We start from the raw sequence: 26,861 nt of genomic DNA on the forward strand, positions 1-26,861 counted from the left end.
GTTGGAAATGAGTCATTTCAGAACAACAGATGAATTAAACAAATCAATACATTCCAAGAATGATTCATAGTGGTTTCATGGTCCTTGGCATATAAAGTGTGACCCCTGCAAGATGTGAGTTGCAGAGTTTGTGGCCTTCTAGATCATTTAACCCAACATTTTAAAAAAAAGTTTGCATGATTTAAAAAACATTTAGAGGCAAACATTGAATGGTTTGATATAAATTACTAGGCGCCTACAGTTTAATTGTTGGGCATCCCCCAAAATGTGCATATAAAAATGGCACATAGGGAGAATGTTTGGAAAAGTTACTTTTTTCCTGCTATAGCTGCCAGAATCATGCAGTCATTGTGGCCAAATGCTGGTTGGGAGATTCTGAGTGTTTCTAAGTTTTGATAAAGAATCTCAGGTAGCTGCTCTTAGCCTGGCTAATCTGCTTATCTCTTTTGCCCAACAGTGTCTGTCTTGGGTGGAAGTATCTCTCCTCTGTAGCTTCAGAAAGAGGGGTTTTCCATGGCAACCAGTGTGTAATTTTAATTGTCTTATCTTTTACTGTATTTTAATTGTTGTCAGCCACCCAGAGACCTTTGGGTAGTGTGGGCGGCATATAAGTTAAATAAATAAATAAATAAATAAATAAATAAATAAATAAATAAATAAATAAATAAATAAATAAATAAATAAATAAATAAATAATATGGAGATTGTTATGGATGGAACTTGGGGGCCTTATGCACAAGACTTGTATTCTATGATTGACCTCTGGCTTATTCTTTGAAGTGTTTGGTTTGAAGTTCTGGTAGAGGTATAGAGTCTCCGAAAAATCCCCACATGTTGTCAGGGCTATGAGAAAGGTTAATTCTAACAGGAATAATAACAAGCACTAAATATGCCAGACACAATTGTAAAAAAGAAAAAAGAAAACAGAAGGAAAAAAGCCCTGCCCCCCCCCCCCCGGTTCTGGGTTACAATATTACCTGTAATATCAGATTTTATCGTGCCCATTTCTCTAGTGATTTCTTGACAGTCAGCTACGCCAGAAACATCTCCACCCCCTCTTCCAAACCCTGTCCACCCCGTAGTCTGTGATAATGCAGGGGCTCACACCCGTGACCTCAGAAGAGCCCACCTTCTAGTCTCAGGTTTTGACCTGCATCTCAGGGAAGGGGATGTTGCTTACTTAGTAACCTGTACTGCTAGAAAAGCATTTCTAGATTTTGTGGGCCTTCTTATACTATGCTGTTCAGGACTGACCAGAGCTGAAGGCGAGCAATGTCCCATATTTCCCCACTCTCCCTGCAAATAGGGTAAGCCCTCCATTAGTCCTCAAGCACGTGCTCTTGCCTTATTCTTCAGCAGGAGGGAAACAGCGGCAATCCTTGGCAAATACATACCACCAGCATCCTAAGAGACTCAATAAAACAAAATGTTTCCAGTCGTTTGGAATTATTTGGGCTATACAACCACCACACCCTTGTGTAAGTGAATCGCTAATTGAATTGAACATTGTGGTGAAGAGTTTAGACAGCACAATCATTTGTATAGTTTCCTTTAAAGCCAAATGGGCCACACTTTGTACAGTATCTGGCCCAAATCTGCTGGAACCAAAAGAAGTCACACTTATTTAGGTCTGAGCCCTTACCTCCTAAATCAGTACTACATACACAGCCCTGCAATAGCAGCCAGCCCCACACCTATCAACAATGTATTGGGCATGTCCTTTTCTAAATGGAAGCAACCTTGTACTGTGAAAAGCATGCATCAGTATTATTGTAACCCAATGTCTTAACTCTTCAGCCATTCTATGTATGCTGAAGTCGATGAGTGTTCTCATGGCTTTTGAATCCAGATAGCAGTTTCTCCTCACAAAGAAACCAAGCTTGATACTAAATTAAGTGAGGGGAAGAAACCAAGGCTTCTGAATGTGTGCTTTTTAAAGAACGGTAGCCAATGTGCTGGTGCTATCAATGTCTATTCAGACTATTAGGATGGACAAGCAGTGCCATTATAGTAGTTATTAGCAGCCCAGCAGCAGCAGTTACTCATAGGGGATAGTGGAGGAGTTACATATATCAGGAAAATCCACAGAGAGAAAATGTGGGAAAGGGCTGTACAAGCCATTTTGAAGAAGGAAAACACCAGCTGCTAAATGAATTTTCACAGTCAAGAAAAGTCAGAAATGATTTGTACAATCAAGCCTTCTACTATGAAATACAGTATTCTATGTAGGAGCATTATCACCTGCCTACACAGAGCCAGGAGACCTTTACTTGATTAGGGTTATACCCCTCCCCCTCCCCCACAGTCCATTGGTCCCAGCAGCCACCATCATGGAGATTGCGACCCTATTGCTGAATTTGCATTTGGAGTCATAAATCAGTGTACTTGTTATCACATAAAGGAATTAGACATCACTGAATCCCGTTTCTGAATTCAACCACAAAAATTGTAACACTTTTGAAAACAGTAGCTTTTTTAATTTGTTGGGGCAAAAATCTTAGTGATTCCTGTAGTGCTTCAAAGATTTACAGATGCATCATAACTTGACGTTTTTGCATAGTCCACATTCAGTTTATAAACTGCTTAATATTTAAGGTGCAGAGTCAGACAGTATTCCTTCTACATTTCTTCCATTTCCTATGGTCAGATTTGAATCAGTAAAGATTTGAGGCAACACTTCAGTTATTTTAAAGACTTCTACAATGAGGATTTTGTCACTGTTTTTTTTCTGGGGACAGAAGACAATTTGCTTATTAACCAAGGTTTTCTGAAAATGTAAATTGTAGTTTATGAGACTATTAATGGGAGCCCACATGGATGTTCTGGTTTCCTTTCATTGGGACTGTCATTTCTCCCCATTTTCTTGTTTATAATATTTGCAAGTGAATGGGCATGCCTTAAAAATCAGTGTATTCGGGGTCAACCACACTTTAGTAAATAGGCAAAACACAAAAAATACATGTATATTTTAAAAAATATATTTTTAAGGGAAAAAATGAGTAAAAGTGCATAAAAGTATCAAAATATATCCGTATTTCCATGTGGCAAGGTGTAAAATGCCTCAGACCCTAATGTGGATCTTGAGAATGCTGGTGATGAAATTCTGAAGAGTTCAACAAAACTGGCAGATTTCTGTATCTTCATTTTTATGGAACACAAAAAGTGTGACTGTGTGCAGAACTTGCAGTAAATACTTGAGTGGTGTGAGGAGTATAATAATTTTGCTTTGATGTTGGATAGGCAAATGGGATAAAGAGGTGATGAGGTCTCATTAAATTATTATTTCAAAGTTAATAGTAAAAACAGATTTAGTGTAGAGCTATTGACTATATAAATGTTCACAGTTTCTCAGTCAAAAACCTACAGAGAAAGGGGATTGCAAACAACTACAAAAAGGAATAACTGTTTTGAATGCTTGGACAGTATGCTTCTGTTTCCCCTGTTAGGGTAACGAGCTAGTTTGAGTGTCTATGCGATGTGCACCGGGTGTAGCAGGAGTGTGAAAAAGGCAGTGCACTCACATGAGGGATAAGATTGAACGAGATCTCCCCCTTGTGCTAACATGAAGAATCACATTGAAATACAAAGATGACTACTGGACATAGAAGAAAATAAGCTTCATGGTGAACAGGTGTGTTAGTTGCTACTAGGTAAGCGAGCCCTTTCTTCTTCAGAGGCATGGTTGAAAGAGCTTTACATGGTTAGCCTGGAGCAGGAGAGAGGTGGTTGCAGGCTTCAAAAAACATAAGGGCTGTCAAACAGAAAATGGAGCAGGCAAGATTTAGTTGTAGATAGGACTACAAGTAATTGGTGGAAATTATACGGAAGTAGTAGATTTCAGGGGGCTGGATATTTGTAAAATGAGAACACCATGAAAGAGGAACAGACCACCTCAAGAAATTAAATAATGCTGAGGTTCAAGTATAGAGTATGGTCATGTTGTTCATACCCTGCTGGTTAGTCATCTGGCTTACTACTGCTGATAAGAAACCTTGTAAGTACAGCAAACTAGAATTTGGGAAACCTTAAAAACAAAAATTGAATTTTTCCAAGCTCTTCACCAGGATCCAACAAAAACCTACTGGGTCCATCTCCTTCCTTATCTTCTAACTTTTCTCCCATATTCTTCCTCTTTTTAAATAAGCAAAGGTAGAGACACACCTGCTAAAATGGAACCAAGTAGGGGGGAAAATATCTCTAAAGACATCTCATCCAGGGACTTTGATAAATGTACTCATTTGAAACATACCCCGCTTCTTGGTATCTATGATATCCTCAGTTTTCAATCCAATATACCCTTACCTAGTAGTAGGTCTATCTGAATTCATGGGGATATATTCTGACTTAAAATGTGTTATGATGAATAGTAATGTGGCACGTGAGAATCATGCCATGACATAGATGGGTTGCCAGCGCATTATTCTCATGTTAAATTGTACCTCCATTTTTAGGGTCTTCATCCAATAGTTTTTGAGTCAATGTTGCCCAAAGAATGACATTTGTGTCATAGTTTTTGTTCTGGTTATTTAATAAAGTTATGGTCGTTTTAAAAAAGTCATTAAGCCTTGGAATGGGATGGCTGGAGAGTTCAGTGAACTGGTGTATGTGTATGTGGCTGTGTAGCCAGAGGCTGAGAGTGTAATTCCTCACTGAAACCTCTCAGGAAAAGAGCGACCATATGTAGCCTTGAGCAAGCTGCACGGTTCTAGGGTGCTCCCAGAAAAAGGGTTAGGGCTAGTGTTAGTGGTAAGCGACTTCTGAATATTTTATACCTAGGAAACCTTGGCAAGAATCGCCACAAGTTGGAATTGTCTTGACGGTTCACAATTATTATTAAGCCTTGGGTAGGAATGTCTTAAGCTGTGGACTGTATAAGCCGTCACTGTAGATTGTGGTGAGTAAAGTGCACCCCATGGACACCATAAAGTGTGATGATGCTGAACATGATGATTAATGCAAATAGTAGAAGCATAAGCAGTAACCAGAAAACTATAACCAAATCCACAGCTAGGTGATATTTTTACAAGGATGAAGCCAAACATTGCCAAACTGTGAGAAAGCCCTCATGTTCTCCAAAACTCTTCACCAGAGTGCGTATTAAACAACACAGGCTAGGACAGAGGAGAGAAAATAACTAACTGTGTATACTGTTGTTATCCCAAAGCCTCTCACACATCAAAGTTTCAGGTTTTGCTTATACAAAGATTGCCTTTCCCCTTTTTACTTGACTTTTGTCTTGGGGCTGGAGAACCAGCAATGTCTACATTGCATATATCTAGAAATATAAATCTTATTTTCATGAATTTCTTTCTCTTGGTGTAGTATGAAGCTAACATCCAGTATTCCACCAATATAAACAGTGGGACCTAAGATCCAAGCTTCTCTCCATCTGCAAGACCTGAGACCAGTGTGAACAACTGTGAGACCCATGGGCCCACATGTGGGACTTGAGAACCACGTTTGCCTTAACTTAATTTAGGATCAAGCTAATGTCTAGTATGCCACAAATGTAGACAGTTGGGCCTAAGATGAAGGCTGAGATCAACAGCTGTTCCTTATAACTGAGCGCCCACTAGAACAATTGCAATACTTAACTTTTCAAACATCCCAAGCAAAAGTAGATGAATGGCTTTGAATATTTAATACTTTAATATGCTGTTCAAAGGCTAAGCATTGTTTTGGTAACATCTGTGCATGTTATATAGCTGCCAGTCTGTACTTTATAAAAGTTTGAATGAGCTCCTCTTTGCTCCCCCCCCCCCCGTATGAATATGTGGTTTAGTTAAATATTTATCACAAGCAGCTTTAACAACAAAATAATAGTCATGCAGTTGAGCACTCAGTGTCTTGTTCTCAATTTGGGTACACAATGTTACTGAGTGAAATATGGATTTCAATACAATTAAGGTAATGCCACACACTGAGCTTTCTCAGCTGAGTTTTAAACTTGTAAAGGTCTGTGTTTTTCCAGTACCATTTGGGGACTATCCTGACCCTGCTTCTTAGCTGCCAATTCTCATGAAAGTGTCATTGGATTTTTTCCCCTCTGAAATTCTTGCTGTAACCCTGAATGTGTGTGCACTGTGCTTCTAGGTGCAACACGCCCAATAGCTAAACTATCTGGTATCAGCCACCTGACTTAGTTAAGATGAAGTCTAAAATTGTGTCAAAACAGATGTTCTTTTTGTTTAAATTGCCCAATAAGGAACTCTTCTTACTTGAACGTGAACGTAATACTGTTCTAATTGTGGAGGTGCTGAATTGATTCAACTTGTCAAAGTCATCTAATATTATGTAGGAAGCCAGCCCTGCCTTGCATCAGAATATCTGAAGGCTCCAAAGGACAATGAAGTTTGAAAGCTTGCCTTTGAAACTTTGGAAAGGAAAGAAGGAGGGTAGACCTTGTAAATATTCATGCACGCTCACAAAGACAGGCTTGTCCAGATGCTTAGGAAAGCCTTTTCAAAAGCAGATTTAGCTAGAGCACAAAAACTTCCAAACGATGCCCTTGTTCCAATGCCATGGGATTTTCTTTCTCTCCCTTTAAAAACCGATTGCTTCAACAGACGGAGCCTCCATTTTGTAGCTAGGGAGAACAGCTTCTGGTTGAAAACTCTGAAGATAAGAGAGTGACAGCAAGAAGTGGCACAAATGAAATAGTGCAGGTATGACAGAAATTCAAACACACATGCTAATAATATGAACTACACAGGGTACAGGCAAAGTGAAGTCCTTTTGAAAACCTTTGATTATGCCTCTCTGAAAGTGATTTATTTCAGTTATACAGTATTATGATCATAGAGTTGGAAGGGACCTATAGGATGATTAAGTCCACCCCCCTGCTCGGTGTAGGAAACCAAATCAAAGAAGATCTGACAGAAGATTGTCCAGTTTTCTCTTGAATGCCTCCAGTGTTGGAGTGCTTACCATCTCCTGAGGTAATTGGTTCCATTGTTGTACTGCTTTAATGGTTAGGAAGGTTTTTCTGATATTCAAACAAAATTCGGCTTCCTGTAATTTCCCATTATTATGTGTCCTGCACTCTGGTGTTATCAGGAATAGAGGCTGCCCCTCCAATGTATGACTATCTTTCAGGTATTTGAAAAGTGCTATCATATCTCCCCTCAGTCTTCTTTTCTGAAGACTGCATGCCCAGTTCTTTCAGACTTTCCTCGGAGGGCTTGGCTTCTACAGTGGACCCTCGACTTGTGAAATTAATTTGTATTGGAACGGTGGCTGCAGGTCGAAAAGTCTGTAGTTCGAGGCTCCATTGACCTACAATGCATTGAAAACTAATTAATCCGTAACCGTCCATTTTTGTTCCATTTTGGTTTTTTTCTGGTCTGTAGGTCGATTCTCCGGCTGCAAGTAGAACCTAAATTTTGTGGCCAGAGAAGTCTGTAACTCGAAAAGTCTGTAAGTGGAGCCGTCTGTAAGTCGAGGGTCCACTGTACAATGGATCCTTGACTTACAGACGGCTTCACTTGTTACCTCCTAGTTTGAGAAGCATCCATCAATAAGCACTCTCTGAGTATGGTTCTGTAACCTACTGTGTATCAACCTGATAGTTGTTGTATCCAGCCCATAGTTAGTGTGCTAATCAGACTATCATGGGACACTTTATCAAAGACTTTGTTGAAGTCAAGATATATTACATCTACAGCATTCCCACCATCTACCAGGGATTTAAAAATGAGGTAAGATTAGTTTGGCAATGCACGTTGGTCGCATTGTTTTCAAGGTGCTTGCAGAGTGACCACATTATAATTTGCTCCAGAACTTTCCCTGGGAAATGTCAGGGTGACTGGTCTGTAATGATTCCTCTTTTTTTGCCCTTTTTGAAGATAGCTATACCATTAGCTCTTCACCAGTCATCTGGCACTTCACCCATCCTCCATGATTTTAAAAAAATAAATAAATAGTGGATTCTTATAACTCTGTATGGCATGCTTCTACAATACATTGGCAGCCAAATACTGTATTTCTTGTAACACAGACAGCCAATTGGAGGGCCCACCAAGCTTTTCTTTTTCAGGTCTCCCTTGCTATAGCTCAGCAATTACCAGGTTTGATCAAATCAAGGTTTAACTATCCAGTACAGTGGACCCTCGACTTACAGACAGCTCCACTTACAGACTTTTCGAGTTACAGACTTTTCTGGCCGCAAAATTTAGGTTCTACTTGCAGCCGGAGAATCGACCTACAGACCAGAAAAAAACTAAAATGGAACAAAAACAGAACAAAAATGGCCGGTTACGGATTAATCGGTTTTCAATGCATTGTACCTAGGTCAATGGAGCCTCGACCTACAGACTTTTTGACCTGCAGCCACCGTTCCAATACAGATTAATTTCACAAGTCGAGGGTCCACTGTACTGTAAACTAGATACTGCTGGGAAACTAGCAAGCAGAATCCAACAGTCCTCCTCTGTTGTTCGCCCCAACCATTTGATTTAGAGGTGTACCAAAAATGGTGCTTACACTTTTAGCTTCTTTTATTTGTCATAGTGCAAAAAAGCATTGTTGGCGTTAAGAGTCAATAACGTATGCATTGGTGTCTCCCACGTAAATCAGCTTGTGATACATTTTAATTGTTTATATTATGAGCACTGTCAGTTTGATAGTTAGAAATGTATATTGTGTAGAGAGAGGAAAGAAATGATTTCCCAGAGGAGGCTCTAAATACATCTGGATTGTTTCATAAAATGTATTGCACCCATTCTGGATATGTCCATTGTCCATCTTTATCTCAAATGCCACACCTGTGTCTCATTCTCTAGGGCTACAACAGGAAAATGTTGGTGCTGTGTGTGGATAGTATATGAAGTGAGCTATGAGAAATGGTCCTTTAATATTTTCTTGGCTATGAAGTGTTCTCAGGGCTGAGAATCTATAGCTAAATCTAACATCAGTCCTATTAGAATAGATCCATTTGAAATGAATGTGACCTTCTAGTCATACCTAATTAAAGTACCATTGATTTAAAAAGATCTACTGTAACAACAACAACAATGTACCGTCAAGTCAATTCTAACTTACGACAACCCTTTTCAGGGGTTTCCAAGCAATTAATACTCAGAAGCAGTTTACTATTCCCTTCTTCTGGGGGCACCTTGAGAGTACGCAGCTTGTCCACACCCACACAGGTTGGCTCTACTTGCAGGAAGCCCAGTGGGGAATCAAACTCCCAACCAGAGGCTGGGAGTTGTCAAGCCAGCTAGATCTACTATAGACAGGGCTAATATACACCGCATCAGCTCATTGCATTATTTGTGTGACCTCCAGTGTTGCCTGTTCACTAATGGGAATCAGCTGTTTAAGGTTTCAAACAGAAGTGGACATTTAAGGGCATTTAACCACTGGAAACTGGTCACTCCGGTTTTGCAGGAGTGGTGAATCCACTCCAGAATTTACAGGAACTATCAAAGGTGCTAAGTCTTATTCCCAAAAGAGTGTCAGCATCATAAGAACATAAGAAGAGCCCTGCTGGATCAGGCCAATGCCCTGTCTAGTCCAGCTTCCTGTATCTCACAGGGCCCCACCAGATGACTCTGGGAGCACACGAGACAACTAGATACCTGTCTCCTGATACCCCTCCCCTGCATCTGGCATTTGGAGGTACCTTCCTTTTAAGCCTGAAGATTATATGTCCCCATCATGGCTTGTAACCTGCAACGGACTTTTCTTCCAGGAATCTGTCCATTCCCCTTTAAAAGGCATCTAGGCCAGATGCCATCACCACATTTTGTGGCTAGGAGTTTTACAGACTAACAACACGCTAGGGAAAGATTTTCTTTTGTCTTTTTCTCACTCTCCATAGAACCCTTTCAACATTAACTTATCATCCAGAGGACCCCAGCCCATTGCCAATGATTCTGGGGCATGGTTGATTAAACTATGAGGTCAACCAGAATATACACAGAAACCTTCCTGCAGCTACATGGGTAGGATGGGCAACCCGCCCTTTCCCAACGAAAGCAACAGTTTCTTGGACTCAGTCTCTCTGTTGTGAGGGACCATTTCCCAGAATAGGCAAGTCCACCCCTTTTCTTTCTGTTGGCCACCCCTTCATCAATTTCCCTCTTTCTCCTCACATAACCTGCACTGAGAGAGGGACAGGCCCTCCTTGCAAAAGTCTCACCATTTGCAAAGGGCTTTAGAAAGTAGTCCAAGGACTGCATGAGATCAGGCCAAGAGACATATACAGTATTGCCTAAGCCTGTTGTAGGGAAAGACTGATACTAGCAGGCATATCCCCCTTCAGGGAAGTTGATTTTTCTTCTCACTGAAGGGTTCCAGGAAAGATCTCTTGAAGAGCCTCGTGGCGCAGTGGTTAAAACACTGTACTGCAGCTAAAACTGTGCTCACGACCTGGGGTTCAAATCCCAGGTAGCCGGCTCAAGGTTGACTCAGCCTTCCATCCTTCCGAGGTCGGTAAAATGAGTACCCAGCTTGCTGGGGGGGCAATGTGTAGCCTGTATAATAAAAAAAATTGTAAAACCGCCCGGAGAGTGCTTGTAGCGCTATGGGGCGGTATATAAGTCCAATAAATCAATAAATCAATAAATCAATAAATCAATAAATCAATAAATCAATAAATAAATAAATAAATAAATAAATAAGTCCACTCATCAGTGGGCATTGCTACAGGCAATTTAGGACCAGACAGTGTTCACAATTGCATAGATCACCCAACTGCAAGAGGTGCAATGCTCCTCACCTCTGTAATGAGAACTAGATTGAATTTGGAAAAGTTTCTTTCAGACTGCAACTCCTCGACTCCCCTAGCTAGTGTGGCCATTGTATGGTTTTTAAAAATTCTTTTTAAAGGAATAGTTCTAGAATTGGTGGACTGGGCCCTCCCCTGTTGTCTTTATAAGTTACACATGGGCCAGATGTAAATGAACCAGACATTTGTTTGCATTATATTTGCATCATTACCTAATTGACAGTTTTTACTGTATAAAAGGACAAATATTTTTACAATCTGAAAACAGACCTAGCTGCAAATACTTAAAAGGCACTCGGTAAGCTCCAAATGTCACTATCGGACTCCTGAAATGGGCCAATTAAAACCTTTATTACTGCTTTGTTCAGCCACAAAAACAATTTATCAGCTGGAAACTATTTTAATATTTTAAACTACACAGCCATAACTTGGAAATTGCACTAAGCTTAAGAGAAAGTTACATGTGGAACAGCATGAATATTATTAGAAATCAGACCCTAGAAAAAGGCATATATATTTAAGTTTTTCTTCACCAAAATATTACTTCTACATTCCTTTCCTCAAATAACTTCCTGAAAAATACAGCAGAATGCAAACATTTCTTCAGGAACTTGTCAAGGGAGAAACACAAAAAGCATAAAAGAGATACCTTGGCTCATCAGAGGAAACAACACTCTGAAAGTCTACCATAGAGCTATACCTTTACTTAATATAAGAACCATCATATCCCATAAAGCACTGGTGACCCTTTTCAGTATTTTTCAGGTAGAGAATACTCATAAGTGGTTTACCATTCCCTTCTATTTTCGAGTCCTAATAAATAGCCTTGCTCTACCTCAGATTATCAGAAAATGGCCAATGCAGTGCTCTTTATTCCCTGCTAAGTAAATATAAAGCAGAGCTGGTGCACATGTGTGTATACACTCTCTGATTTCTGGCCTTCACATGCTGCTGGCCCTGTAAAACTCAGAAGGTAGCCAAATACACATATGCAGGAAGAGATGTTTAAAGTAATGGTTGTAATGCTGAAATATTAGGAAAGAGTGCAGTGTTGTGATGGTACCACATGAAGAGGAAAGTTGGTCCCTTGAGTACTATCCCATGGAGAATTGTGACATGCCAAGCTATGTGTGTCTTAGTCTTCCTCCGCCTGGCACCCTTCAGATATAGTACACTACTATTCATGCTGGAGTTAGCTGAATATGTTGGAATCTAACACATTTGGAGGAAACCAGGTTGTGGCAGACTGATTTTGTGTTTTCCTATATGAAAATGAAGTCACATTTAGATTTAAAGGTATACCCTTCTTGGGGTGGGGGGAGACCTCATTAAAAAAACAGACCTACAGATCTAAGCTTTTTAAAACTTCTTTTTCATTTATTGTCATACAGGCTCAAAGCTGTGATCACCATGCAGTTACAGCATAAGGGGAATGATCTTGCTGAAAGTTTCTGACTTCAAGAGATCATAATACAACATTCCAGTGACTGGCCCTTTACTTTTGAGAGAACAAAACATAAACAGCAGATAGACAAAAATGACGTTTTCACATACGGTGTATGACCACGTCTCTCTTCCCTCGCACACACTCTCTTTTTTCACTTTCCCCCCTGCTTTTCTCTTTGTAGTTGATCAGTAAACTAAGTCCATATGTATGAACCTAAAACATAGATTTTTTTTTCCTTTGGGAATTTAGAGAGGTCATTGCCTGAATTAGGAATCTGCAAATTCCCATGTACAGTAATGAGTGCACTTCAGAACTGATTGATGTTAATTAGCTCATGTTCATTTCATCAGTTCTCTTTGCTGTTCAGCCTCCTAGGCATTATTAGGGAACTGAAGGATAAGTCTGGGATACTGGCCCTAGGATTTTCATTTTCAGTCTTCTGAAACTCTGATGACTTTGGGGGTCCATCAACCTGAAAATACTCAAGTCATCTCTGGGCCTTACAGCCCAACTCCTGTGCCCCAATTAAGTGCTTAAGAAGTGATGCACTTATAGATCACAAAAAATGATGTTACTCTGGCACTGAACCTCTGTCAGCGCAAAGGTCTGGAACTGAGAGGGCACCAGTCACAATTCACTGTCTACGCAATGACTGCACATGTAGCATTACATCAAACGGAGCTTCCAAAGAACACATTCGAAACGTCTAATCTTTGTAAGGAAAGGAAACAGCTTTTCCACTGAATTTTTCTCTCTCTCTCCTGCAACCTGTTCTTCATTTAGGAGACACAAGTGGGTTTTAGTTATAAGTTACTGTCCAGTGTTATCTTCTGGTCCTGCAGAAGAGCCTTTCTCTGTACTGGATGCAAAAACTGTTCACTTGAGCAGATCACCCTCAAAAACACAGGAAAGGAGTTCTTTTAAAAAAACACAACTCATAGAGTTTATTGCTTTCAATTTATAAAATTAAGCCTGCTCCAGACAGGTAATAGTGGTGGGGTATGTTCGTAATCCCCGGTTTTCATTAAAAAGTGTGCCCTGACACACAATGCTTCCTCAATCTGTCATGCCAGGTTCCTTCCTTCTAATACTTCACAACCAGAATCCGATGTGGTGCTCATTAGAACACTGAGGTACTTCTCATTTAACTCTGCAGAGCCCAGCACACGGTAAGTTGCCACAACATCCTTCATCACATTGCCTGTTGACAAAAGGAATAATTACTAGTCATCATGGGACATGTTTTTCATTTTTTTAAATTAAAAAAGATACATCTAGCTTAACATTCAACCTTTCACCATGCTCTTAATAACTTAGAAAGTTCAATAACTGTATTTGGTTTGTGATATTTAATAGCAGATTTTTAGCAACTGGTCAGGATTGCTACAGAGTTTCCTCCCCCTCCCCCTTCAGTCACATTTCTAAAATGTTGGCTTAGATACTTCCCAAAACACTGTGTTTCTTATATGCTGGCTAAGTAAGACAATTAAAGCACAGATGGGAGAAGTTCCTTCTTTAGTATTGTGGCCAATAGTCATACTGGCCTGAGAGTCTTGGGAGCTCTAGACTAAAAAAGTAACTCTTCCAATCTCTTGTTAAACCTATATTGTTATAAAGACCAAAGCAATGTTTCATTAATAAAACTTGCGAATTCATTTCTTATCATTGTTCTTATTAACCATCATGACCATGGCATAACATATTAATGCTCACCTGAGCCCCTCATTGTAATGCATATGTAGTATAACATTATTTTGACTTATCAGTAGAATGAAAACATGAATATAAACACATTTAACACCAAACTAAAGCATTCATTGTGCATTTTATATGCCTTCAAAACTGGTGAGGATGCATGTCGTAATGAAATTGTGTGTGAAATGCACAATCAATCTTGAATATTCATTAATTAGTTAGTTGTTATGGATATAGTACTTTAAACCATTTAAGAAATGTCCACATTGAGGGTCCTAATGTATTGATGCACCACACTGAAGCCTGATAAACTATATGTTTCATGACAGAATTCACACTGGTCCACTGGAACTCTATGCCTATAGAATCATGGAAGGCGTCAAGGCTAGTGGAAAGATACCAAACCTTTTATTCACCATGGCTTCTGCCAGGCACAGCTACCCATGCTGAAGTTTTATATTAAAACACCATGGCAGAAACACTGGAAGGTTATGCAGTCAAATATTTTGGATAACAACTGCCCCAGCTGAAAACGTTAGCCAAAGCTATCTTGAATCTATATTTCAGGTCAAGTGATGAAGGCTGCCATGCTGTTTATTCTATACACTGTGGGGTCTGTAGGAGCTAGTTTTTATCTAGAACACCTCAACATGCATACAAGGCCCTGCAATAGCAAGGGCTTACATGGATATTTCCATATGCAAGATACCCCCATGGACCCCTATAATCCAAATGGGCAAATCATCTAAATAATGCCTCTGCTTAAACCAAGGCACAGAAATAAAATCCACTTCATGCAATATATTCTAGATAAGTATGTGATTTGAGTGGTGGAATAGATAATGCAAAACTGAGGCTGGTTCCTATACAACACAGACAAGTTTCTATTGCATGGAAATTTGCCAGCTAGATATATAGATATATAAATACATGTGAATGCATTCTTTTAAATGAGTAGAAAATGTATCAATTTATTTTTATGCCCATCTCAAATGCTCAAAAAAATATATCAAATCTAATACACTAAGACTGTGATGTTCTTCTTGATGCAAACTGAGAGAAAAGGAAATATAATTCGTTGAATTGCCACAAGTGATTTTGTAAGCTACTACTGGTATCTCTTTCATGGATGCCCTGTGTATTCTGAAGCCCAAGGTGCTCTGCAATGGCATCAGTTACAGAAATATTATTGAAGGCATCATGAAAACAATTTCCAGAATAGCTGATATTTATAGGAAACTGAAATAAAGTCAATTACCATTCATATATTTTCTCAATTTAGAAATGCCCGTATTTGAGTTGCACACCAGAAAAAAAATTCAAAACATTACCAGATTAGATTTGTATTTTAGTAGATGAAGAAAGACACAAGGATGTGTTTCTGGGTAGCTAAAATCAGGCATGAGATTAGTATTCTTTCTAATTCAATCAATTAAATATGTAACATTTGGAGCTACAATATGTTTCATAAACAAGGGAAAAGAATGACAACTGTAAAAGAGTGGCATCAAATCACAGTGGAGTAGCACTGAATTCTAAAGAGAAGACTAAGTGATAAACTGTCCATTTCTTTATTCTGTCTTTTTAGATGTCATGAGGGCTTGTGTGAGTTATACTTTAAACAAAGAGTATACAGTACTAATAAATCAGTGATCCCTCTGAAGGGAGTATCCTTCTCCCTGACATGCCAAGTATGCAGCACTGTTTTTCTTACGTGGAGCATCATACATTGATGTGAGTCCTTGCTGTGATCTGAACTGTCAGGATACAGGTTTACCACTTCAACTGCAGTGCCCTAAGTAATAACCTGTTGCTGTGGGTTGTACTGTTTTTAAGCCACCACTGTAATATTTAAAGACCCACTGTTGTGGTATGTTGTGATGCCATGGCACAAGGCAGCAGCTAGATAGCCTAGATGGTTCAGCACCTAGAAGAATGCCTGATGAGTTACAAATCTATGTTTTATCTCAGAATGCAATTTAAAAGTATTAAAATGACCATCAAAGCATACTTAGAGAAACAAGTAAATAGCAAATAAATAGCAAGAACACAATATGATGCTATACGAAACTTGGAGGTATTAATGTTCACATTTCCTTTTAGTCCCACACTTGCTTACACAAATGCATCTACTTTGTTTCAGGCATTATGGCTCGTCTAGTTACAAAAGCAGGTTAATGTATTTGGCAATTACAAAGATTTTATAAGCCATTTTATGTGCAGTCTAACAGGCTACAATATTTCATTTGCAGAGTAAAAACAGTCCAAGAAGCATTTCACAGGAGTTCTGCAAGACTGGGGGAAGGATAAACGCAAAGTGAACAATTCCCCAAGAAAGTTTAAACTATCTGAAACCTAATCCAAAGAATATGTTTAAACAAACACCAATCTGAAGAAATTTAAGGTCTATTTAAGAAACCATGCATTAAGACACTGATGAGCACTGCTGCACAGCACATTACAATATTCCTAGCTAATTTCCTGTTCAGAAAAATTGCTCCATAATGACAGCTTATGGTTTTGCCTGACTAAATAAATCTAGCTCTAGAATGCTTGTGTCAGCCCCTTGTTATTTCTGCATATTTTTGTATGTATGCAACTGTTTCTTTCAATGGTGAGAATGGCTATTAATATAGCCTCCCTTCTTTCTGACAAAGTTATAGATCTACTATAGGTCTCCCTTGTGGCATCACTGCTGGAGACAACTGGTCCACTCAGCCCTCTGGTTCAATGCCAGAGCCTCAGTGCACAGAGCAACTGCTTCTTCTTTTCATCCCCTCCCCCCGCCCCAGTTGTTTCTGTTTGGGTTTTGAGGGAGTACATTTACAATTAACAAGAACACAAGAATAGCGCTGCTAGATCAAACTGAAAGTCCATCTAGTCCAGTATTTGGTTGCATTGTCTACAAGCTTGTAGACAATGCAAGGTCACATATCTAAATGGTGGTGGAAGGCACCCTCTTTGCTTGTTTCACAAAGCAACCATGTAATTGGGAGGCACAAATAAGACATGCCCTCAACAGAGTTATTTGTGTTCCCTAGCAGTGAGTACTGTGGGCATACAGACTCTTGACATTGGAGATAATCCATAGTTATTGAAGGAAGGAGCTGCTAAAACCTATTGGGGACAGCATCTGAAAATTTCTTCTCTATTTTCAGGAACATTCAATCTGATTAGCTGGTGCTTGGCATAAAGAAAAAGGAATGGACATTACTATCATATTCTGCTTCTGAACTTGCCCTTGGTTTTAAAAAGGTCAGGTTAACTGAACTACTGATGTGATGTTAAATGGCAGTTCTTATGCAAACAATGAACTCCACCAAGAGGTCCGAGTACTGCCAGAAGATGGGCAAAACAGGCTATCCATCACATAGTTATTATATGCCATCAAGTCAGGACTGACTTATAGTGATCCCGATACGGTTTTCAAGGTAAGTGATTTAAGGAGTAGTTTTACCAGGAAATTGAACCCAGACATCCTGAGTCCTAGCTCATTGCTCTGTCCACTACACCACACTTGGTACCCTGCCCATGATGTTACTGATACTGTATTACCGCCTGAGTATGCTTGCTGCTTTTAAATCTATTAATTACATATATTTTGAGCACACTATATTTCAAGACATGTCTAAACACATTTCCCCTAAAATATGAATTAAAAGCCTATTTCATTACTTTGTATTTATGCAGTTTGATACCATGGTAACTGCCGTGGCTGCATCCTGTGAAACCCTGGGATTTGCAGTTTGGTGAGTTTACAGCTGCTGCTTACAGAGCTCCAGAGCACTTGCTACAGCTAAAGCAGATTATTCTGAATACTTCCCCAAACTTCAGCTCTCAGAATTTCCTGGGCTTCTTAGGCTATACTTGATCTTTTCTGATCTATGCTGACCTTTCAACCTAGACTGATATTCTTAGAGTTACTGGTGTCACTTCTTCTTTCTCGCACTCCCTTCCTGATCATCTCTGGGAGAAAACAGAGGAAATCCCTCTGCATCTCATCTCTATTTAGGTAAAACTACAGTAGGATGCTTATTATATTTCCATTTCCATGAAATCTCTAATGAACATTTATTTTCTTGTTCTCTTAAACATTTGGATGTGATTTATTTCCAAAGGGGAAAGCGTGTTCTGCTAACCATTCTACAAGTTCACTTAGCTGCTGCTTGCTCTGCTAAAAAGCAGCACTTCATTTCTTATTTAAATATTAGAAATAAAATGAGGATTTCCACAATGTGTATATTACCTATGTACAGTCATAATCAACAGAAAGTTGCAACTTCAGAATATGGGATCTCAAAAATAGAACTCAAGAAGAGAATTATTACTTCTTCTAAAATCCTACCAAGCTTGTAGCAATGAAGAATCTATCATATCTATTGCCTGACAATCAACTGAAATTTATCCAAAGCTGTCAGTCCACCAGTCTGGGGTGATCTTAATGTTTGACTCTTGAACTGAACTCTATAGCAATCGAAGACATGGCTCTTCAGAGAATAGGCTTTCCATGCCAACTCTAGTTGAGCTGAGGTACTCTTACATTTCCATCCAGTCATTTGTTATCTGCATTTTTGTTCTCAATTTTTGCTTCAGGTAGTTTTATTCATGATCCGGTGCCCTCTGTTTTTATGTGGTTAGATTGTCTGTGGTTTGATTATTTTAATTATTTGACTGTGTATTTTATTGGGAACTGCCCAGAGTAGTGCTGCAGCATTAATGGGAGCGGTATATTAAATTAAAATAATAGACAGACACACAGACAAACAGATAAGGATTTCTCATTGAAAATTGTTTGGCAAATTCTTTTCCCATCAATTAAAGGCACTGAACTTAGATTTAAATCTTTGAGGACCATCTACATCAGAAGACTTCCCTTGTCTTTTTGTGGATTCTGTGATAGCCATAGGCCCACAGCATACTCCAATTAGTGCTCACCTTATAGCAAGTTGAGAACATTATAGAGTGACATGCTTGACTTTTACCTAAACTTTAAGAACTGACTTCTTTCCTCCATAGATTCTACAAAGCATGAGTTTTCCCATCTTCCATGAAGGATGAGAATTCTGTTGGGAGAAGCTGAAGTCTTGAGCTTGTAGTGATAAGCAGGAACTTTCCTTAATGGTGGATTAACTTTGACGTATTTGCTATGCATGAATGTTTTTAAATTAGTTCTACAAATCACTTTGGAGAATTGGTGGCCTTTGCTGATTTTTTCAAATCCTACCATATGAACCTGGACCCAATGTTTGGAGTCTTCATGCTACTTTCTCAAGACAAATATGCAATCAGAATGGAGGAGGAAGCAATAATCTGCTTATCATGCTTCAGCTATGTGGAATTTAGTTTAGAACAGTGAAAAGCAATTTCCTCTACAATTAAAAGAGATGTGGTGCAAACATATGAGCTGATAGTAGGTCCCCCACCCCATCCCAACCTCAACATGCATTCATCATATTATATTTGGAACACCTCCATTCACTTTGGGGCAGTTTTACATGACATTATGCAGTTTGGCATTATGGTAGATGTTAAAAGGACTCATTCTACCACACTGCAGACATGCAGTTTTTAGGTATAGGGTCATCCACCTTCACTCTTTTCTTATTCTCTGTTCCTCTCTTAAATCTCCTATTGTTCTCTGCTGAATGTGGGAATGGAAAGTCTTTCTACTGTAGGTTAGATGGTGAGCGGTTGGCTCTCTTCACATACTAGGGGATGGGAAGAAGCGGACCAAAATATACAACATATCATATCTTACACTTTCCTTCTCAATTGCTGCAGAAATTTTCTAGTCAATGCCTTAAGTCACTAACACAACTTGACAATTGTATCTTTCACAATGTGCAAGCTTCTCAAGGGGTTTTGCTTAGCTTGATTTCTACTTTGGGACCACTCACAATCTCATTTGTACCAATGTGTTTGTGAACTCCAGAATTTCTCTTGTGTAAAGCTGTAATTCCTAGAGCAGCAGATCTGTAACTCTGTTTTACATAGAAGAATGTGAGTTCCCCTGGGCTGGATGGGATAACATCAGTTTGTTGCTTCAGATGACGCAGTTGCACTGTGTGACATGGCTGTGTAGTATGAAGTAGTTGTTGTATAATTAATTTTTCCAGTAGTGGTGTCTGGAAGCCAGACCTGGACCATAAAGAAGGCTGGCCATCGAAGAATTGATGCCTTTGAATTGTGGTGCTGGAGGAGACTCCTGAGAGTCCCCTGGCCTGCAAGGAGAACAAACCTATCCATTCTGAAGAAAATCAACCCTGAGTGCTCACTGGAAGGACAGATCCTGAAGCTGAGGCTCCAGTACTTTGGCCATCTCATGAGAAGAGAAGACTCCTTGGAAAAGACCTTGATGTTGGGAAAGTGCGAAGGCAAGAGGAGAAGGGGAAGACAGAGGACAAGATGGTTGGATAGTGTCATCGAAGCTACCAAGATGAATTTGTCCAAACTCTGGGAGGCAGTGGAAGACAGAAGGGCCTGGTGTGCTCTGGTCCATGGGGTCACAAAGAGTTGGACACAACGAACGACTAAACAACAACAACATGACAACTTGAGAATGTCTTTCATCTACATATCAGTCATTTTTTTTTCATTTGCAGGGTGCCAGCAGAGGTTCTGCTTTACATGGTAGTGCTCATGTCTGTTTCCCTTTCTGTACTGGCTGGATAGCTCAGTGGTGTAAGTATCTGGCTGCAGAGCTGGAGACTGGGATTTTGATTCCCCACTATGCTTCTTGTGAGTACAGCCAGCTTGTGTGACCCTGGGCAAGCTACACAGTTAAAAAGTGTTGTTTTTTAACCATGAGGTTAAATAAAAGGTTCATCTGAAGCTGTATAGTAATTGCTTATGAACTAACAAGTCATCCCTATACAGTGGTGCCTCGCATTAAGAGCGCTCCGTTTGATGACGAAATCGCATCACGACGAAGATTTTGCGATCGCAAAAGCGATCACAAAAGGATGTTCCCTATGGGGGAATTTCGCTTTCAGATGATTGGCCCCGTTTCGCTAACCGATTATCGTAAAGCGATGATTTTCGGCCAGCTGATCGGGGGTTTCAAAATGGCCGCCGGGTGAAAAACATGGCCGCCCGCTGTTTTCTGGCACAGATTCCTCGCTGCAGGGGCAGCAAAAATGGCTGCGCTATGGAGAATCTTTGCTGGACTGTGAGTTTTAAGCCCCTAGGAACGCATTAATTGGGTTTTAATGCGTTTCTATGGGCTTTTTAAAATCACATGATGACGTTTTCGTTCGACAGCAATTTTTTCGGAATGAATTAATGTTGTCATGCAAGGCACCACTGTACATTTATTCAGAGGAAAGTCCTGCTAAGTAACTACTGGAGTGCAGCATTTGGCCCAAAATTAGATGACTCTGAAGCATTAGAGCATAATGTTTTGAAACTTTATCCACGGAACACTTGTGACAGTGAAGGGCATCTGTGCTGGAAGAACTAGTAAAATATATTTTATGGAGTTAGAAGTGTAATCCTACACACATCTCCTTACAAGTAATCTACAGTGAGATTGACTGAATTTATTCTCATGTAAAAAGGTATGGAACCTCATCTGTTTGAAAGGACTGCCTTACTTTTCTGAGGTAGTAGGGGCTACACACAATTAGAAGTGGGACTATGTGTGACAGTCTTTGCTTTCCTATTTACATGGTAGTTTTGTCCTCCTCTTGACTGATATTGGGGGAAAAAAGGTCCCCAAGGCCAAACTGACTGGTAGTCCTCAAAGATTTTTTTGGAGGGAGGAAATATATTTCTACTGCAGCTTACCAACTTTGATCATATGAAAAAACGCTGCAGATGGACTAACCTGACTGTATTTAATAGAAGTCAAGGAGAGATAACATTTCAAAAAGTCTCCCATTCAGGCACTGGAGATCTGTTTAGGCCGAGTAAGGGTGCTGCAGCTTTCACACCATATTCTTAAACTGAACGGGGATATTTGTAGTCTACTTCTAGGGCTCACAGCACCCGCACCCTTCAAGCATTCAATTAAAAATACCTTTGACCACTAGGGGCATAAAGTTAAATCACACACACACACAGACCCCAATTTTTATAAGGAAAAAAAATGGGGACTGGGGATTGAAGGAGCAGATGTGGTCTTCCAAGGTCCAAGAATCAGTGTGTGCAGCCCAGATATCTTTGAGGGTTCCTATCTATGCTTTCATCGTCGTTTAGTCGTTTGCATGACGACGATTTCAATTATTAAAAACCAATTTAAAAAACTCCTAAGGCAATGGCAAACAAAACTCAAATTGAAACACATGGGTCAACAAGAGTATCAATAGAGGAGGATGTTACCAAAGGCCTCTTTGAAAAGCTCAGCTTTCATTGTTTCCTGAAGGTCAGAAGGGGTGTGTGTGCCTGGCGAACATCAACAGGCAATGTTTTCCACATTTTAGCCACCACTGGAAAAGTCAGTTCCTGGTGGTATTTTTCCAGAACTCTTTAGGGGTAACCACTCAGAACTGTGAAGTCTGTGTAGACGAAGTAACCCAGGTAGATGATCTTAAGGAGAGATGCTTCAAACTGTGAAGGGCTTCATAAGGTTGTATGGGCCTCAATGATCCTCAGGGTTGCTTCTTGGAGACAAGAAGAAGCTGTGTGGGGACCAATATACTGAAGCTCAACTCCTCTATGGGGGATCAGTGGTCCTCACATCGAGCAATTGGGAAGGTAACCTACTCTGGATGGTGTAATGTCCCTGTGAAGGAGCAGGTGCCTAGCTTGGGCATGATCTTCAATACTAAATTGTCATTAGCAGCCCAGGTAGCCTTGTACGTGGAGGGGCAGCTACAGCTAGCTTTGGTTGGTTTCCCAACTATGGCCGCACCTGCTTCATGATGGCCATGGTTAACTATTCTGTAGTAACATCCAAAATAGACTACATAAACTAAATGAATGTAATCCTGTCACTTAATGTAGCAAGTCACAATTAGAGTAGGTCCATTTGAATCAATAGAGCATATGCAGGATAACTAATTAGATCCCCACTGATTCAATGAAGCTACTCTAGTACAGTACAAGCTACTACACTAAGGAACATGATTATCTGCCAATATGGGCTACAAATGTACAGATTACTATTGGGGGCAGCAGAAACAAGGAGAATAGAAGAATCATCCTCATCCTGAACGAAATGCATTGGCTTCTAGTACAGTGGTGCCCCATATGATGATGACCCTGCTAAACAACGAATCCACAGGACAATGACTTTTTTGCGATTGCTATAGTGATCACAAAATGATGTTTCCTATGGGGGATTTTCATTTGATGACAATTAGGTCCATGCTTCGCGAACCGTTTGTTCGCAAGACGATTTTTCGAGCTGATCGTCAGGTTCCTAAAATGGCTGCCCTGTGTTTTCCGGACCCATGCTTTGCAGGGCAGCCATTTTAACAGCTGATCAGTGCTTGGAAAATGGCTTCCCTATGGGCAATCGTCACTGGACGACGAGGTAATTTCCCCATTGGAACGCATTCCACTGGGGAACTGTTTTTTGCATGACGACAATTTTGCTTAACAGCAATTTCAGGGGAATTGATTATCGTCATCATGCGGGGCACCACTGTAAATCATGGAACCCAGTTACAGCTTTTGCTATTAGCATTTGAAGGCCCAGATTACTTGGGATCCTGAGGGAGCACTTTTCCTGCTACCAGCTAAACCATACCATACGCTCACCTGTCTCACCTATAACAGCAAAGGCCAGAGAGAACATTCTTCTTGGCAGTACCCAGTTTGTGAGGTTCTCTCTGGTTCTCTCCCCACCGCTAAGCATTCACAACTCTGACCAAAAACGTATTTGTTCAGGTCTGCGCACCTTAATGTTACTTGGTGCAATCCCAGAAAACTTTACTGTTACTGCATCATAGTATCTTAAACAGTTTTAAGACTGTACTGTAAATTAATTGTTTTAATATTATTATACCGTATTTTTTGCACCATAAGACGCACTTTTTCTCCCAAAAAAACTGGGGGGGGAAGTGCATGCGTCTTATGGAGCGAATACTGTCCCCTCCATGTCACCATTGCTGGTTTCCCAGGCCTCCGGAGGCCTCAGCAGGCCCTGTGGGGGCCTCCCCCAAGCACCATCGCTGGCTTCCCAGGCCTCCGGAGGCCTCAGCAGGCCCCGTGGGGGCCTCCCCCAGGCACCATCGCTGGTTTCCCAGGCCTCCGGAGGCCTCAGCAGGCCCCGTGGGGGCCTCCCCCAGGCACCATCCCTGGCTTCCCAGGCCTCCGGAGGCCTCAGCAGGCCCCGTGGGGGCCTCCCCCAGGCACCATCCCTGGCTTCCCAGGCCTCCGGAGGCCTCAGCAGGCCCCGTGGGGGCCTCCCCCAGGCACCATCCCTGGCTTCCCAGGCCTCCGGAGGCCTCAGCAGGCCCCGTGGGGGCCTCCCCCAGGCACCATCCCTGGCTTCCGAGGCCTCCGGAGGCCTCAGCAGGCCCCGTGGGGGCCTCCCCCAGGCACCATCCCTGGCTTCCGAGGCCTCCGGAGGCCTCAGCAGGCCCCGTGGGGGCCTCCCCCAGGCACCATCCCTGGCTTCCCAGGCCTCCGGAGGCCTCAGCAGGCCCCGTGGGGGCCTCCCCCAGGCACCATCCCTGGCTTCCCAGGCCTCCGGAGGCCTCAGCAGGCCCCGTGGGGGCCTCCCCCAGGCACCATCCCTGGCTTCCCAGGCCTCCGGAGGCTTCAGCAGGCCCCGTGGGGGCCTCCCCCAGGCACCATCCCTGGCTTCCCAAGCCTCCGGAGGCCTCAGATTTGGGCTGGGGGTATGTTTCTATGTTGCTGTGTGTTTTGGTGATTTTTTTTGGCAGTCCCAGTGTGGGACTTGCTCTGTTTATTTATTTTTACTTTATTTTTTTGGTATTTAAAAATTAGTTGCTGCTTTTTACTTTTTAAAAAATGTTCTGGGTGGGTTTTGGAGGGTAGATTTGGGCTGGGGGTATGTTTCTATGTTGCTTTGTGTTTTGGTGATTTTTCTGCAGTCCCAGCATGAGACTTGCTCTGTTTATTTATTTTTACTTCATTTTTGGTATTTAAAAATTGGTTGCTTCTTTTTACTTTTTAAAAAATGTTCTGGGTGGGTTTTGGAGGGTAGATTTGGGCTGGGGGGCATGTTTCTATGTTGCTTTGTGTTTTGGTGATTTTTTTTTTTGGCAGTCCCAGTGTGGGACTTGCTCTGTTTATATATTTTTATTTTATTTTAATTTTCAGTATTTAAAAATTAAGTGCGTCTTAACGTCCGGTGCGTCTTATGGAGCGAAAAATACGGTATGTTTATTTTCAATGTAATAACTTGCTGTGTTTTAATCAGGATTTTTTTTCATTAATTTGTGAGATGCCTTGAGATCCTTTGCCAGGAGAAAGATAGCACAAACATTATTTAAGTGGATAAGTAGGTATTACTTTACAGTTGTTGATCTTCTGTGTTATTGACTGCTTTATACTTTGGAGTGAAAGAAAGGCAGATATAAAAGAATATTAAACAGATATAGCTGAAGTTAGCAGAGAGTCAATAAGAGCAGATTTCTGGGAAGGCAGGTTTTCAAATGTTCTTCTAATATATGAAATGCCTCAAGGGGGATGTAACAAGTCATAACTGAAATGTAGCAAGACTGGTTCATTTTTCCTAAAAGTAAAATTCTAGATGTCTGATTAATTGCAGGCAAGTCTGAAAAAAAAAGTAAATTACTTTTTCACTGCATGAATATCTAATATTTAATAAACCACCGGAAATGTTTATTTAGAACAGCATGAAGAGTAAATTCAGACTGGTAGGTTCATGGTAGCTCAGTAGTAGGCTTTTTGTTTTTCAAGTAGTAAAGGCCAGTTTCAGTCAATACATAGAATAATACATTTGGAGGGGCTTGTAATCCACTACTACACCCCACTTCATGAAGGAAATCCAGAGGTTCTCCAACACTCTACTTAATGATCTCAACAGAAGGGAGAGCTGTCCACTCAGACAAGTTCACAGTCTGCCTACAGACACTTGCCTTGCAGTAGACTACTAGCTATGTTGTGAGAAGGATCAGGAGAGTGAGGGAGACTTAAGCAACCGCAGATGGCCTTGGTGCCCCTTCCATCTGGACTAGCCACCTGCACTGTGGGAAACAACTCAGTGAGTTCTTATATTTTGATATTGTTTCACCGTAAGTCTCATCATCTAATTTGATTTGCTGTGTCAGCATCCTTGGAAACATTTGTATTATCTTAAAGACAAGAATATAAACAATTGCAGTAAGCAAATTAGAAAAAAGGTGCTGAGCCACAGAAGTTGAAACCTATGCCTTGAACAACTTACAGTTTTGTTAAGACACACACAAGCAGAGACACCAAGCTAGAGAACAGTAGCATTCCCTAAATAGATTATACAGTGGTGTCCCGCATAGCGAGGTTAATCCGTTCCGGATTAACCGTCGCTATGGGGAAACATCGCTATACAGAACGGAAAAACCCACTTTTGCTTACCGATTTTCGCATAGCGATTTTGTAAAACAGCTGATCGGCAGTTCCAAAATGGCTGCTGGATGCCCAAAATGGCCACGCGCAGCGTTTTCGCGCCCTGCCCTCGCTTACCGAGGGCGCGAAAATGGCGGCTGGATGGGGAAACATCACAGAACGGTGAGTTTTGGGCCCCATTGGAAAGTTTAATGCGTTCCAATGGGGCCCAAAACTCACCGTTCTGTGATGTTTCCCCATCCAGCCGCCATTTTCGCGCCCTCGGTAAGCGAGGGCAGGATGCGAAAACGCTGCGCGTGGCCATTTTGGGCATCCAGCGGCCATATTGGAACTGCCGATCAGCTGTTTTAAAAAATCACTATGCGAAAATCGGTAAGCAAAACGCTTACCAATCGTCGCAAAGCGATTTTCGGCCATAGAAAGTATTGGTATGCGATCGCATTAGCGATCCCCCAAAAAAATCGCTATGCGAATTCGTTGTTAAACGGTGCGCTCGTTATGTGAGGCACC

The 26,861-nt window shown here is 41.0% G+C and overlaps 1 protein-coding gene across 2 annotated transcripts in view; it reads right to left on the reverse strand.

The window, feature by feature from the left end:
• The window catches only part of SCAF8 (SR-related CTD associated factor 8), a 242,353-nt gene that overhangs the window by 102,767 nt on the left and 112,725 nt on the right, over positions 1-26,861 (reverse strand). Inside the window, exon 21 of one of the 2 annotated variants that reach the window (XM_020801699.3) lies at positions 12,086-13,377. The exons of the other annotated variant lie outside the window; for it this stretch is intronic. The gene's annotated coding sequence lies outside the window, so the exon portion shown is untranslated. Of the gene's footprint in view, positions 1-12,085; positions 13,378-26,861 lie in introns of those variants that run through there. 2 annotated transcript variants of the gene reach the window in all.

Source organism: Pogona vitticeps, chromosome 1 (assembly GCF_051106095.1).
Source record: "Pogona vitticeps strain Pit_001003342236 chromosome 1, PviZW2.1, whole genome shotgun sequence".
In the NCBI taxonomy this organism is placed as follows: Eukaryota; Metazoa; Chordata; class Lepidosauria; order Squamata; family Agamidae; genus Pogona; species Pogona vitticeps.